At 41.3% G+C, this 13,608-nt stretch overlaps 1 long non-coding RNA gene across 1 annotated transcript in view; it reads right to left on the bottom strand.

Moving 5' to 3' along the window:
• The window catches only part of LOC131397840 (uncharacterized), an 81,682-nt gene extending 68,966 nt beyond the window's left edge, over nt 1-12,716 (bottom strand). Inside the window, exons 1-2 of the long non-coding RNA XR_009216792.1 lie at nt 12,700-12,716; nt 8,801-8,843 (exon numbers count right to left, since the gene is read on the bottom strand). This is a non-coding gene — a long non-coding RNA (uncharacterized LOC131397840). The remainder of the gene's footprint in view (nt 1-8,800; nt 8,844-12,699) is intronic.
• Nucleotides 12,717-13,608: the final 892 nt, after the last annotated feature.

The raw sequence follows: 13,608 nt of genomic DNA, 5'->3' as shown, positions 1-13,608 counted from the left end.
GTGATTATTGATATATGAGGGCTTAATGTTGCTATTTTATCACTGATTTTCTGGTTCTTTTGCATTTCTTTTGTTTCTAGTCCCATGTGTTTTGGACTACCAGTTCAGTTTGGTAGTTCTGTATGATGGTTTTCTCAGTTTTCTCTTTACTTATTTTTGTGTGTGTGTGAGGAAGATTAGCTCTGAGCTAACATCTGTTGCCAATCCTCCTCTTTTTCTGCTGAAGAAGATTGGCCCTGGGCTAACATGCATGCCCATCTTCCTCTACTTTATATGGGATGCCACCACAGCATGGCTTGACAAGCAGTGCATCATTCCATGCCCAGGATCTGAACCCACGAACCTTGGGCCACCGCAGTGTGTGAACTTAATTGCTATGCCACTGGGGCGGCCCCATTTTATTTATTGTATGTGTCTCTGTCCTGATTATTTGTTTAGTGGTTACCATGAGGTTTGTATAAAAAAATCTCATAGTTGAGATAGTCCATTTTCTGATGGTCTCTTATTTCCTCAGACTAAGTCGATTCCATCCCTTTCCTCTTCCCCTTCTAAGTTATTATTGTCACAACTTATTCCATCTTGTGTTGTGAGTTTGTGTTTAAAGTGATGAGGTTATATTTATTTTTGGTGTTTTCCTTCCTTTAATCTTTGGTGTTATAATTAAGCATTTGCTAACCTATTCTGATAGCTGCAATTTTTCTGATTTTTTCTACCTATTTTTCTCCTTGCTCAAAGCTTTGTATCTCCTTTCTCTTTTTTTTTTTTTTTTTTTTTTTTAGGCATGAGGGCCTTCTTGAGCATTTCTTGTAGTGGGGGTCTTGTGGCAATGAACTCCCTTACCTTTTGTTTACCTGGGATAGTTATTATTTCTCCATCATATCTGAAGGATATTTTCACTGGATAGAGTATTCTTGGCTGAAAGTTCTTGTCTTTCAGAATTTTGAATATATCATTCCACTCTCTCCTAGCCTGTAAAGTTTCTGCTGAGAAATTGGCTGAGACCCTGATAGGAATTCCTTTGCACGTTATTATTATTATTATTATTATTATTATTATTATTATTATTGTCTTGCTGCCCTTAATATTTTTTCTTTATCATTGACTTTTGCCAGCTTTACTACTGTATGCCTTGGAGAGAGTCTTTTCATGTTGATATATTTAGGAGATCTATTGATTTCATTCACTTGTATTTCCAGCTCCTTCCCCAGGTTTGGGAAGTTCTCAGCTATTATTTCTTTGAACAAACTCTTTGCTCCTTTTTCCCTCTCTTCTCCCTCTGGGATACCTATAATCCTTATGTTGCATTTCCTAATTGAGTCAAATATTTCTTGGAGAATTTCTTCATTTATTTTTAGTCTTAGTTCTCTCTCCTCCTCCATCTGAAGCATTTCTGCATTCCTATCCTTAATATTGTTCATCCTTTCCTCCATATTGTCAGCTCTGTTCTTTAAATATTCCAGATTTTTCTTTATCTCCTCCATTGTGTTTTTCATCTTCAACATTTCTGATTGGTTTTTCTTTATAGTTTCAATCTCTTTTGTGAAAAAGTTCCTGATTTCATTGACTTGTCTGTGTTTTCTTGTAGTTCATTGAGCTTTTTTATGATAGCTATTTTGAATTCTCTGTCATTTAGGTTATAAATTTCTGTGCCTTCAGGATTGATTTCTGGGTGCTTGTCATTTTCCTTATGGTCTGGAGATTTAATATATTTTTGTGTAGTGCTTGAGGGTGTGGGCTCATTTTTCCTCATTTTAAAGATATCTGGTTGCAGCTTCCACCTGCCACCACTGGGTGGGGGTCAAGAGCTGTGTACTCTGAGCCCACCATGATCCACAGGTGCTCTGGCTAACTGGCTGAGCTGGTGCTCCAGGTTGGGGGAGGGGTCTTTCTTTCGCTAACCCGATCCTGGGGGCTTCTTGTCCTTCCCTCACTATCTGATCTCCTCAGGTGCTAGCTTGATGAAGGCACCCCCACAACAGTTCAGTCTCCTCTGTTTGGGAATTTCCCACAAGCTGTGGGAAAACTTGGAGAGCAATAGTTTTCCTGCGGAGGGCTGCCCCTCCCCCTTCTCTCTCTGAGAGCTGCCTGGTTCTGGAGGCGAGGGGTCTTTCTTTCACCTGCCCAATCCCAGAGGTGTCTCTTTCTTTCACCTGCCCAATCCCAGAGGTGTCTCATTCTTCCCTCAATATCTGCTCTCCTGGGGTGCTAGCTTGATGAAGACAACCCCACAATAGTTCAGTCCCCTCCGTATGGGACTTCCCCACAGGCTGTGAGAGAACTTGGAAAGCAATGGTTTTCTCATGAGGACCATCCCTCCCTTCTCTCTCTCAGAGAGCCACTCGGTCCTTGTCCCAGGGTCACTGTCATTGGGGAAGGAAAGGAGTTCTCCTTACCTCCTTCCACTTCCTCTAGGGGTACCAGCACCTCCAGCTTCAGATGTAAGGCTACATGGGTCTCTCAGACATCTTTTGTGTTGCGTGAATGTCCTCTGTTGGTATTTGAATGTCCTTTTTGTTGTATCGTAGGGGGCAAGAGTCTAAGGAGGAACGCTCACTCTGCCATGATGCTGATGTCACAATCCTCGTTTTCTAATTTTTTATGACATGTATATAGAAATACATTGACTTTGTGCCTATGACCTTGCTGAATTCACTTATTAGTTCTACTAGTTTTTCTATGATATTTTAGATTTTCTACATACATAATTTTTTATGTACAAATAATGATAGTTTTATTTCTTCTTCTCCAATCCTTATAAATTTTCTTTCTTTTTCTTGCCTTATTGCACTGGAAAAGATCTCCAGTACAATGCTGACTAGAAGTGATAAGGACATCTTTGTCTCATTCCTGATCACAGATGGAAAGTTCTTAACATTTAAACATTAAGTATCACTTTTTTAAAATTTTTGTAGATACTCAGCATTATATTTAGTACAGTCCCTTTGATTTCAAGTTTGCTAATAGTGTGACTAGAGTCTAAAACAGAAGGGGTAAGGATAAAAATGGTTAAAGTGAAGAATAACAGAGATCAAGGACAGGAGAAGAGATTATGGGTCATGGAGAGTGCTATGGGGGAAAGAGGGGTTATGGTATAGTGAGTAGATTTGGGGATAGGGAGGGGTTATGGGAAGTGGAGAAATTTTGTGGGGTGTAGAGAGTTTATGTAGAAAAGAGTATAGGGTATGGGGTTACAGTGAAAGATTTATGTGACAGGGGCTTATGGAAGATAAGGAAGAGATTATGCCAGGTATGGAGGAGATTATTATGAGACAGGACGAGAGTTATAGGACAGGGAGGATATTATGGAATTCAGAGAAGTGGCCATACAGTCAAGGTTGGTATTAGAGAGGACAGGGAGGGGGTTATGAGTGACAGGGGTTTACAAGGGAAAGGAAGTAGGTTATGGGAGACAGAGCGGAGTTTCTAGGGGAGATAGAGAAGGTTATAGTGCACAGGGAGGGGCACTTCCTGTTTCTTTGTATGTCGTGTGTTTCTCTTGTTGTTGAAAATTGGACTTTTTTTACCCCCCCCTAAGGAAGATTCACCCTGAGCTAACATCTGTGCCAATCTTCCTCTATTTTGTACGTGGGTCACTGCCACAGCATGGCCACTGACAAGTGGTGTAGGTCCACGCCTGGGAACCCAACCCAGGCCACCAAAGCAGAGCACGCCAAACCCAACCACCAGACCACAGGGCCGGCCCGAAAATTGGACGTTTGACTATTTGGAAATCAGATTATCCTCTCTCCTCAGGGTTCACTGGTTTGTTTGTTTGTTTTTTATTGTTAAACGCTGTGGTAGTCTGTTGCTTTGAGACTTTTCCAAACTATTTTTGCAAAGACTATTCCTGTGTGTGATCACTGAAATCTCTGTTCCTTTAGCTCATGTTCAGCTTCAATAGAGACTTCCTTAAATGCCAGGAGCTGAAATAAATAGACAAAACACCCAAAAAAGAGAGCACAGCTGCCTCTCCCAGTCTTTGTAGGTTGGGCCTGTGCTGGGGCACTCCTTCAATACTTACACAGGCTTGCTCTGAGCCCAGGGGTCAGCCCAAGGTGAAGGCTTAAGGTCTTGTCAGGACTTTAGTAAGCATGCATCTCACCTAGGCGTGCATGTGGCTTTTTAAATTCCCCTGTATATTGGGCTGCTTTTGAATATCCTAATTTCTCAAAGAGTCTCACTCCAGCTTCTTCTCTAGGCCTGAGACAGTCTGTTTTATGTCTCCACTCACAATCTCTCAACCCAGGCATCTGTGGGTTTGTAGGTGCCTTGTAGCTTTTATAAGAATGCTCACCACCTTTCCTGCCTGCAATCCAAGTTATGTGAAACAGAGATGAACATCTTGCGTAAGTCCTTCAGATATTCTCTTAGACAGGTTAGAACAGACATTTAGAACAGACATACACAATAATTTCAAAGTAAGGTTTGCTCTGCTCCCTCTGCCTTGAGAGGTGGGGGATGAGGGAGACAGGAAGCAGGTTGCTGCCAATTCAAGACCAAGACAGTTGCCCCAGGGAGGGGAGGTGGCAAAGGCAAATAAAAATGCCACAAAATTTTCCTAGCATTTAGAATCTGGCTTTTTCTTGATTGGGCATTTGCTTGGTTGTTGTAAACCTTTGACTGTTTTACAGAGCTCCTACAAAGTTGGTTCAAACAGCTTCTGCTTGTTTTTCCAATGTTTCTTCTGGGGAATGAAAGCTTAGAGCTTCCTGGTCTGCCATTTTGCTGACCTCACTCTCCAACAAGGAAGGTGTACCCAGGGAAGAAGCAGGACACGGAGGGGATTATCAGAGTACAGGAAGGTGTTTATGGGGACAGAGAAAAGTTATGGGGAGACACTGAGGGAATTATAAGGATCTGGCAGGGTTTTCAGAGGGACAACGAGGAGTTTACGTATGACAGGCAAGGGTTATGGAGGATAGGAGTTCAGTAAAAGAGTTCAGTGCTGTGGTTGATCCTTCTAATAATGGCCTCCAATAAATCGCACCTCCCTCGGTCTGTGCCCCTTTGTAATATGACATCACTGCTCCTTCTATAAAGATATGGACTCCATTTCTCCATCCCTTTGAATCTGGGTTAGCCTCATGACTTGTTTGACCAAGAAAATGTGGTGACAATGACATCATGTGGTCATGCGAGGTACTTACAACAGTGCCTGGCACCTGATAGGCTCTATAAACGTTAGCTGTTGTTGTTGCTGTTAATGGAAAACTCTGTGGACTAGGTTCCTCATATGGAAAGAGGCTATGCAGCTTCGGCCTTTACCCACTTGGAACCTCAAGAAATCGTGCTGTGAACCACTTTAGACCAGCCTATTGGAAGATGAGCAGCACCTGGAAGACAACGGAGGGAGGCCAACGCCAGCACCAATTGCCAGACATGCGAGTGAGGCCATCTTGGACCTCCCAGCCTAGGTGACCTTCAAGCCAAATGCAGCTGCCCAAGTGAGCCCAGTTGAGACCAGCAGAACTGCCCAGCCAACCCACAGAATCATGACAAGTTTAAAAATACTAAGTTTGGGACAATTTGTTATGCAGCAACAGATAATGGAGACACTGGGAACAGGGAGGGACTTGGGGGACAGGAATGGTTTACAGAGGTCATAAATGGTTTACGCACAGTCTTATTGCCCTCTTGGGTCATTTCCTCAGGTCTGAGTTTCTACTCCCCCAGTTCCCTTCATCTCCTGGGTTGAGGAACTCACCTACCACCACCCGGGCTGCTCCAGAGACTCTGTCTGATTGGTCCACTCTCCATGCTGATCCAGGTTGTTCTTTTCTTGGGCTTCTAACTCCAGGTCCCTGGAGGTTAGGCCCCTCCCTCTGCCCCCCACTCAAAACCTCTTACCCTCTTGGCCAATATTCCATCCCCATTATTTGAAGTATCATTTCAGCTACAAGAGTCAGAGATCAGCTGAAACTGGCTTACTCCCACAAGGGGATTTATTGATTCATGTGACTGAATATCACAAAGGTAACAGAATCATGCTGGCATTTAGGTGCGGCTGAATCTAAGGACTCAAAACCTGTCAGGCATTTGTATTAATTTCTCTTCATGACTTCACTCTCCAGATGGCTGTCTGTGTATAATAGCAAAGTGGCCACCAGCAGTTCCAAGCAAACCTGTTACCCCAATAGTTTCAACAAAATCCGAAGACTAGCTCTCATTTGACCAGCTTGGGTCACGTGCCCATTCCTGCACCCACCATGAGCCTGGGGAATGGAATGCTCTGATTACAAGCCTGGGTCACATGCCACTACCGGTCTGAGGTAGAGGGGATGGGGACGGACTGAGCGTAAGGAGGAGAGTACCTTGGGCAATTTACTAAACCTCTTTGTGTCTCAGTTTCTTCAGCTGTAAAACAGGGATAACAACTGAATCTACCTTATGGGATTGGTGTCAGGGGTAAATGAGGTCAAGAAATGCAGCACACTTACAACAGTGCGTGGCACATGGTGGACTCTACCAGTGTTAGCTATATTATTGTTGTTATTATTATTATTAATGAAAAACACTATGCAACAGTTTCCTCATATGCAAAATAGAGATAAGAAGAGCACCTGTGTCATAGAGTTGTGTGTGGCATTAAGTCATTATCATCTACATAAACCCTGAGAATAGTGCCTGGCCGAGGGTCTGCTTGCTGCAAGGATTAGCCATTATTAACAAGTCGATGAGTCCTTTTCCACAATTCCAAAGTCCCCAAGACCTGAAAACACATTTTTTCCCTTTGATAACTCATTTGGTGGCAAAACCTGACCTGAATTTATGTGAGGCTGTTTATAATGTTTGTTTTTGTTTATGTACTTAGTGTGATTGTCCACTCATTTTGCCGAAGAGGTATTAATGAGTTTAATTATTGAGTGCTGCCAGAGGAATTATATACATAACAAGTGGCGTATGCATCATCTTAGCTTTCTAAAATACAAATAAAAATCTAAATTATAAAACGCTTCTGGCCCCAAGTGTATTGGGGATTAACAGAGATTGGATATACTCTCCTACCTGAAACAACCAAAAACATGGACAAAATATATGAAACAATAACTTTTAAGACACTGTGAAGCCAAGAAGCAAACTAGGTGAGCCCTCCTGTTGCCCCAACTTATTGTTTTGAGAGTTTCCAGGCTGCAGTGCAGGGAGGGAGAACCAAGATGGAGCCAGGCATATTCCTTGAGTTGAGGAGACAAGAGTGACAGTCCGGGGGCAGTGGGTGGGGAACGAACGTGGGTAGAATTTGCAGGACAGATGCCAGAGAGGAGAGAATTTCACAGAGACAGAACTCCAGAGATCTGAGGGTCCCCTATGAGTATTTGACAGAGTACTGATGAATGCATGCATGCAAGGAAACTACTCAAGACTGGAGAAAAAGCTGCCCGAAAGAATTAGATGAAATAGGAGCTGCCAATCACCAAAACCAGGCACAATGCCTGTTCCCACCAGCCAGATTGGGAAACATCATAACTCATGGGACATTGGGTAGATAATCGGAAGAGTCTTGGCTCAGTAGTGGTGAATAATTATCCCTAGACCATTCTCATCTTACCACTTAGCAATATTTATAGAAATAAAAAACCCATCAGCTAACAAAGTAAAATTCACCATGTTTGTCATCTAATAAAAAAAAAATAAGGAAGAGACAGCACATCATGAGGAGAAAAACTGGTCAATTGAAACGACTCCAGAACTGACAGAGACATTAGAATTGAGAGACTGAATATACAAATCGACAATGACCAGGCCATATATAAAAACAGAACTCCGACCCACAGCCTGCAGCAACCCGCCCAGGAAACCAACCCCATTATCTACAATAAGCAACCTAGGAAGCCAGCCTGTTATAAGTCAGACTTGCAGGAAGCCAGATTGCTATCTCTAGTGGCAATCCAGGAAGCTAAACAATTACTTCTGTAACACATAGCCAAAATAACCAAGGCTTGATTAATAACCGTCAGCTTCCCTAACTTTTGTCCCCATTTCCAACTTAGGGCCAACCAGAGAAAGCCAAACATGACCCCCCAACCAATCACCCAGGATGCCCCGCTTCTAGTTAGCCTGCCTGCAGCTCCCCCAGGCCAAGAGCCCCCAGTCAGGGCACACCTGAAACCTTCCCTTTTTCCCACTGTAAAGCTTTCCCACTCCTCTGCCTGCCTTTGAGTCTCTGCGAAAACATATGTGATGGTAGCTGACTCCCTTGATAGAGCAAATAAAGAATAAACGGCCTTTGCTTTTCTCATTTGTTTTGTCTGAATTTATTTCCACAGAATCAACAGAAAAAGACATTAATATAATTATAACTGTCAATATGTTCAAAACTTAAGTAGAGACATGAAAATATATTTTAAAAATAACCAAATTTCACTTCTAGAGATGAAACTTCAATATCTGAGATGAACCAATAAACTAGAGAGAATTAATAGCAGATTAGATATTGCAGAAGAAAAAGATAAGTGAATTTGAAGACATAGCAATAGAAACTATCCAAAATAGAAAACAGGGAGAAAAAATAATTATTTTAAAATAAACAGAGCATCAGTGAGCTATAAGACAAATTCGAGTGGCCCAATATATGCATATTTGGAGACCCTGAAATAAAGGAAAAGCAAAAGAATGTTTGAATAAATAATGGCCAAAGTTTTTCAAAAAATCATGAAAATCACAACCTTATAGATCCAAGAAACTCAATGAACACTTAGCACAAGAAATGTGAAGCAAACCTCATGACAGCATATCATAATAAAATTACTCAAAGCCAGGGAAAAGGAGAAAATCTTAAAAGCAGCTGGAGAATGATTACCACCTCCTGATGTTCAAGTCTGCAGAGTGGGAGGTCAGCATTATACCTATAATAAAACCAAATAAATATATTACAAGAAAAGCAACCCATGGACAAATAATCCTCAGGAACATTGAGGCAAAAATTCTAAATAAAATTTTAGTAAATTGAATCCAACAATATATAAAAAGAGTAATACATATGTATAGGTAGGGTTTATCCCAGGAATGCAAGATTGGTTTATTTGAAAATCAATCAGTGTAATTCACCATATTAATACACTAAAAAACCAAAAACCATATGGTTATCTCAATAGATACAGAAAAAGAATATAAGATCTTATATATTCCTAATACAAACTCAGCAAACTGAAAATAGTAGCAAACTTTCTCACCCTGATAAGGGGAATCTACAAAAAAAAAAAAAAAAAAAAACCCGCAGCTAACACATTTAATGGTGAAAGACTGAACGCTTTCCTCTGAAGATCAAGGACAAGACAATGATTCCCACTCTCAGTACTTCTATTTAACATCACACTAGATGCTCTAGCCAGTGCCATAAGGCAACAGGAGATAAAGGGCATCCAGATGGGAAAAGAATTAAAACAGTCTATTTACAGACAATATGATTGTCTCTGTAGAAAATCCAAAGAAATCTACAAAAAACTACTAGATTGAGTTTAGCACAGTTACAGGATATAAGATCAATACACAAAAATCAACTGTATTTCTAAATACTAGCAAAGAACAGACACTGAAAGTTTAAGAATATTATTTATATAGCATCAAAATATGAAATACATAGGGATAAACCTGACAAAAGATATACAAAACCTATATACCAAAAATCACAAAATTTTGCTGAGAGAGATTAAAAATTACTATATAAATGGAGGAATCCTGTTCCTAAGTTTGAAAACTCAATATTTCTGAGATGTCATTGATTCTCAGATTGATCTAGATTCATTGCAATTCCAATCAAAATCCCAACAGGCTTTTTGGTAGCAATTGACTAGTTGATTCTAAAATTCTTATGGAGATGCAAAGGACCTAGAATGGCCAAAACAACTACGAAAAAGAACAAAGTTGAAGGTCTAACAATACACGATTTCAAGACTTATTGTTAAAACTACAGATATAAAGACAGTGTAATGTGGGTTTCAAGAAAGACAAAAAGATCAATGGAACAGAAGGGAGTCCAGAAATAGATCTCCTTAGGATTTTTGACAAGTGTTCAAAGACAATTCACTGAAGAAAAAATGGACTTTACAATAAATGGTGCTGTAATAATTCGATATCTATATGCAAAAAATGAACAATTCACAGCTTTTACTAGATATAAAATTAATTCAAAATGCATCATAGATCTAAAAAAATGTAAAACCTAAAACTTCTAGAAAAAAACAAAGAAGAAAATCCTTCTGACCTTGGGTTAGGCAAATATTTCTTAGATAAAATAACAAAAGCATAGTCCATAAAAGAAAAAAGTGATAATTTAGGCTTCCTGAAAATTAAAAACCTCTGCTTTTTGAAGGCTATTGTTAAGAGAATAAAAGACAAGCCACAGACTGGAAAAGAATATTTTCAAATCACATATCTGATAAAGGACTTTTGTCCAGATTATAAAAAGAACACTCAAAACTCATTATTAATCATAACAAAACAACCCGATTTTTAAAATGAGCAAAGATTTTAACAGAAATATCACCAAAAAAAATATGGATAACAAATAAGCAAAGGAAAAAGTACTCAACATTGTTAATCATTAGGGAAATATAAGTTTAAACCACAAAGAGGTACTACTTCAATACATGGCTCCATGGCTAAATCTAAAGACTAACCATACCAAATCCCAGGAAAAATGTGAAGCAACTGGAACTCTCATACATTGCTAGTGGAACTTATAAAATGGACCACCACTTTGCAATACAGCTTGGCAATTTCTTAAAAAGTTAACCGTGTACCTACCATATGACCCAACGTTTTTACTCCTAGATATTTACCCAAGAGAAATGAAAGCATATGCCCAAATAAATACCTGTACACAAATGTTCATAGTAGCTTTATTTATAATTGGCAAAAACTGTAAATAACCCAAATGTCCATCAATTTGTGAATGGATAAACAAATTGTGTATATCCATATAATGGATATACTCAACAACAAAAGTGAATAAACTCTTGATACACACAAGGACATGGATGACTAAATAATTATGCTGAGTGAAAGAAACCAGACAAAAGAGCACATACTGTATGATTTCATTTATGTAAAATTCTAGAAAATGCAAACTAATCTATAGTTACAGAAAGCCTGACAATGGTTGCCAATGGGGATGGTGGGATCAGAAGGTAAGTAGTGGCAAGAAGAGATTAGAAAGGGGCGTGAGAAAACTTTTGGGAGTGATGAATATACTCATTACCTTAATTGTGGTGATGGTTTCACCATGTATACATATATGAATACTTATCCAATTTTACACTTTAAATTTTTGGCAGTATTTGCACCACAGAAATTGGCACAGGCCACCAATCAGGCTTTTCTTCTCCAGGGAACGAGCAGTTAGACATTACAAGCACACCACTGAAGCCATATGAATGTGTCATTTTCATAGCTCAAAAGTGGTGGAATATGGACAATTTCACACGGTTCAACCTGCTATTAATATTGTTGCTGAGAATCATCTTCCTCCTCCGTGAAGCAGAGCCAACTGCAGTCCTCATGTCACAAGTTAAGGCAAGGACATAAAGTGACGATTCTTACAATGATAGCAAACATTGACGTGCCATTCACTTGGTGCAGGCACATTTTAAGCACATTCCACTCACCTTAGTGCTCACAACCACTCTCTAGGTGCTGATGGTGATACATGGAAGGTGTTTAAGGACATGCCAAGCCTGGGGTGACTACTGTGACAATGACATGGTGTCTGCTCTCCCCCACTCTGGCATAGACTCCAATGATGACGGTCCCCTCCCCAGGACACACTTTACCCTCTCTGGGATGTTTGCATGTGCTGCTTATAAGATGCCCTTGCTTGCACCTTCTCTCAACTGGGAGCCCCTTCCACCACCTGGTCAGATCTGCACCCCCTCAGAGGGAGAGCATGGAGAGTGGATCCCACCAAGGAGCATCTGCCCCCTCCCAAGAATTACGTGCTCCAGTTCCAGTCTGATCCTTTTTGGGGTTATAATCCAGGCTCTAGGGGCCTGACAGGTTGAGTCCTTTGTGTCACCCTTGCCTGCTGCGGGATCTTAAATTGAAGACAATGTGTCACCTTTCCAAGATTGGCCTAGGGTGGGGAGATAGAAGTGACAGACCATCCCTGAGTCTGGAAGATGTACCAGAAATGGGCCTACCCAGAATCTGGAGCCATCCAGACCTAGACTCACATCCTGGCTCTGCTGCATTCTTACTTCACACAAGTGGCTTTGTGACTGCAGCTTTCTATTACTGCACCTATAGAACGGGCCCTGCAAGAGTCCCTACAACAAAATAGGACAAGAAATACGAAGTAAAAGGGACAAAGGGGAGGAAAATAGTTAGGATATTTCCTGGAATCATCCTCTATCTGATCATTTATCTTTGCCAAAGGCATTATCACCATCCTGCCAAATTTTGTGGCCTAGTCATGCACTGACCAATTGACCCCATCACCCTGCCCGCCCAAGTCTTCCTGAGCTGCATCTCCATAAGCCCAGGGGCTCTGTCCATATCCCTTGCCTTTCTCCCCTCACCCTCATTCCTGAGACAATGCCAATAAACATGTAGCCCCGTACGGCCCATCCCACTTGCACTTTTGAACTGTCATGATTGCCTGGGTGTGGCACTGTGCCTGCCCACTGGCTAGAGAGTCAGTCTACAGGTGACACCAGATGACCCAGCCCTACCTAGACCACGGATGATAGCAGATAGGGTTAATACCTGGGCCAAGTTGGGCTCCTGGATGACTCCTGGATGGGGGCTGGCCACCAGAAATACCAAGGCATGATTAGAAGCTTGGAATTTTCAGCCCCACCCCCCATTCTCTAGAGAGGGGAGAGGGGCTAGAAATCGAGTTAATGGTTGATCATGCCTATGTGAGGAAGCCTCCATAAAAATTCCAAAAGTACAGAGTTTGGGGAGCTTCCAGGTGGGTGAACACATCCATGTATTGGGAAGGTGATGCACCCCAACTCCACGGGGACAGAAGCTCCCGGGCTTGGGACCCTCCCAGACCCCTCCATGTACCTCTTCATCTGGCTGTTCATCTGTATCCTTCATCATACCCTTTAATAAACTGCTAAATATAAGTGTTTCCATGAGTTCTGTGAGCCACTCTAGCAAATAATTGAATCCAAGGGGGAGGAGGTGATGGGAACCTCTGCTTTGTAGCCAAATTGGACAGAAGTTGTGGGTAACCTGAGGACCTACTACCTGTAATTGGCATCTGAAGTTGGGGGGGGGCAGTCTCATGAGACTGATGAGACCTGTGGGATCTCACGCTGTCTCCAGGTGGATAGTGTCAGAATTGAGTTAAATTGTAGGACACCCAGCTGGTGTCACAGAATTGCTTGGTGTAGGAAAAACCCCTACACATCTGGTGACCAGAAGTGTCAGAAGTGAAGTGTTCCGTGTGGGTAGTAAAGGAGATACATAGGAGGAAGTACTGGGTTTTTCCTTACACACATGTTAATTTGTTTTCTCGCTCTCATTTTCTGATTGCACAGAGGAGTTTCACAAAGGCTACAGTATGTGTGCTATATAGCAACAGACTGAAGGCAGAAGCAGACATGAGAATCCAGCTCTCTTCTCTCCAGCCAGTCATTAAAGAGATTTGCAAAAATGTAAAAC

This window comes from Diceros bicornis, chromosome 34, assembly GCF_020826845.1.
Source record: "Diceros bicornis minor isolate mBicDic1 chromosome 34, mDicBic1.mat.cur, whole genome shotgun sequence".
NCBI lineage: Eukaryota > Metazoa > Chordata > Mammalia > Perissodactyla > Rhinocerotidae > Diceros > Diceros bicornis.
This window is presented reverse-complemented; position numbering and strand designations above follow the sequence as displayed.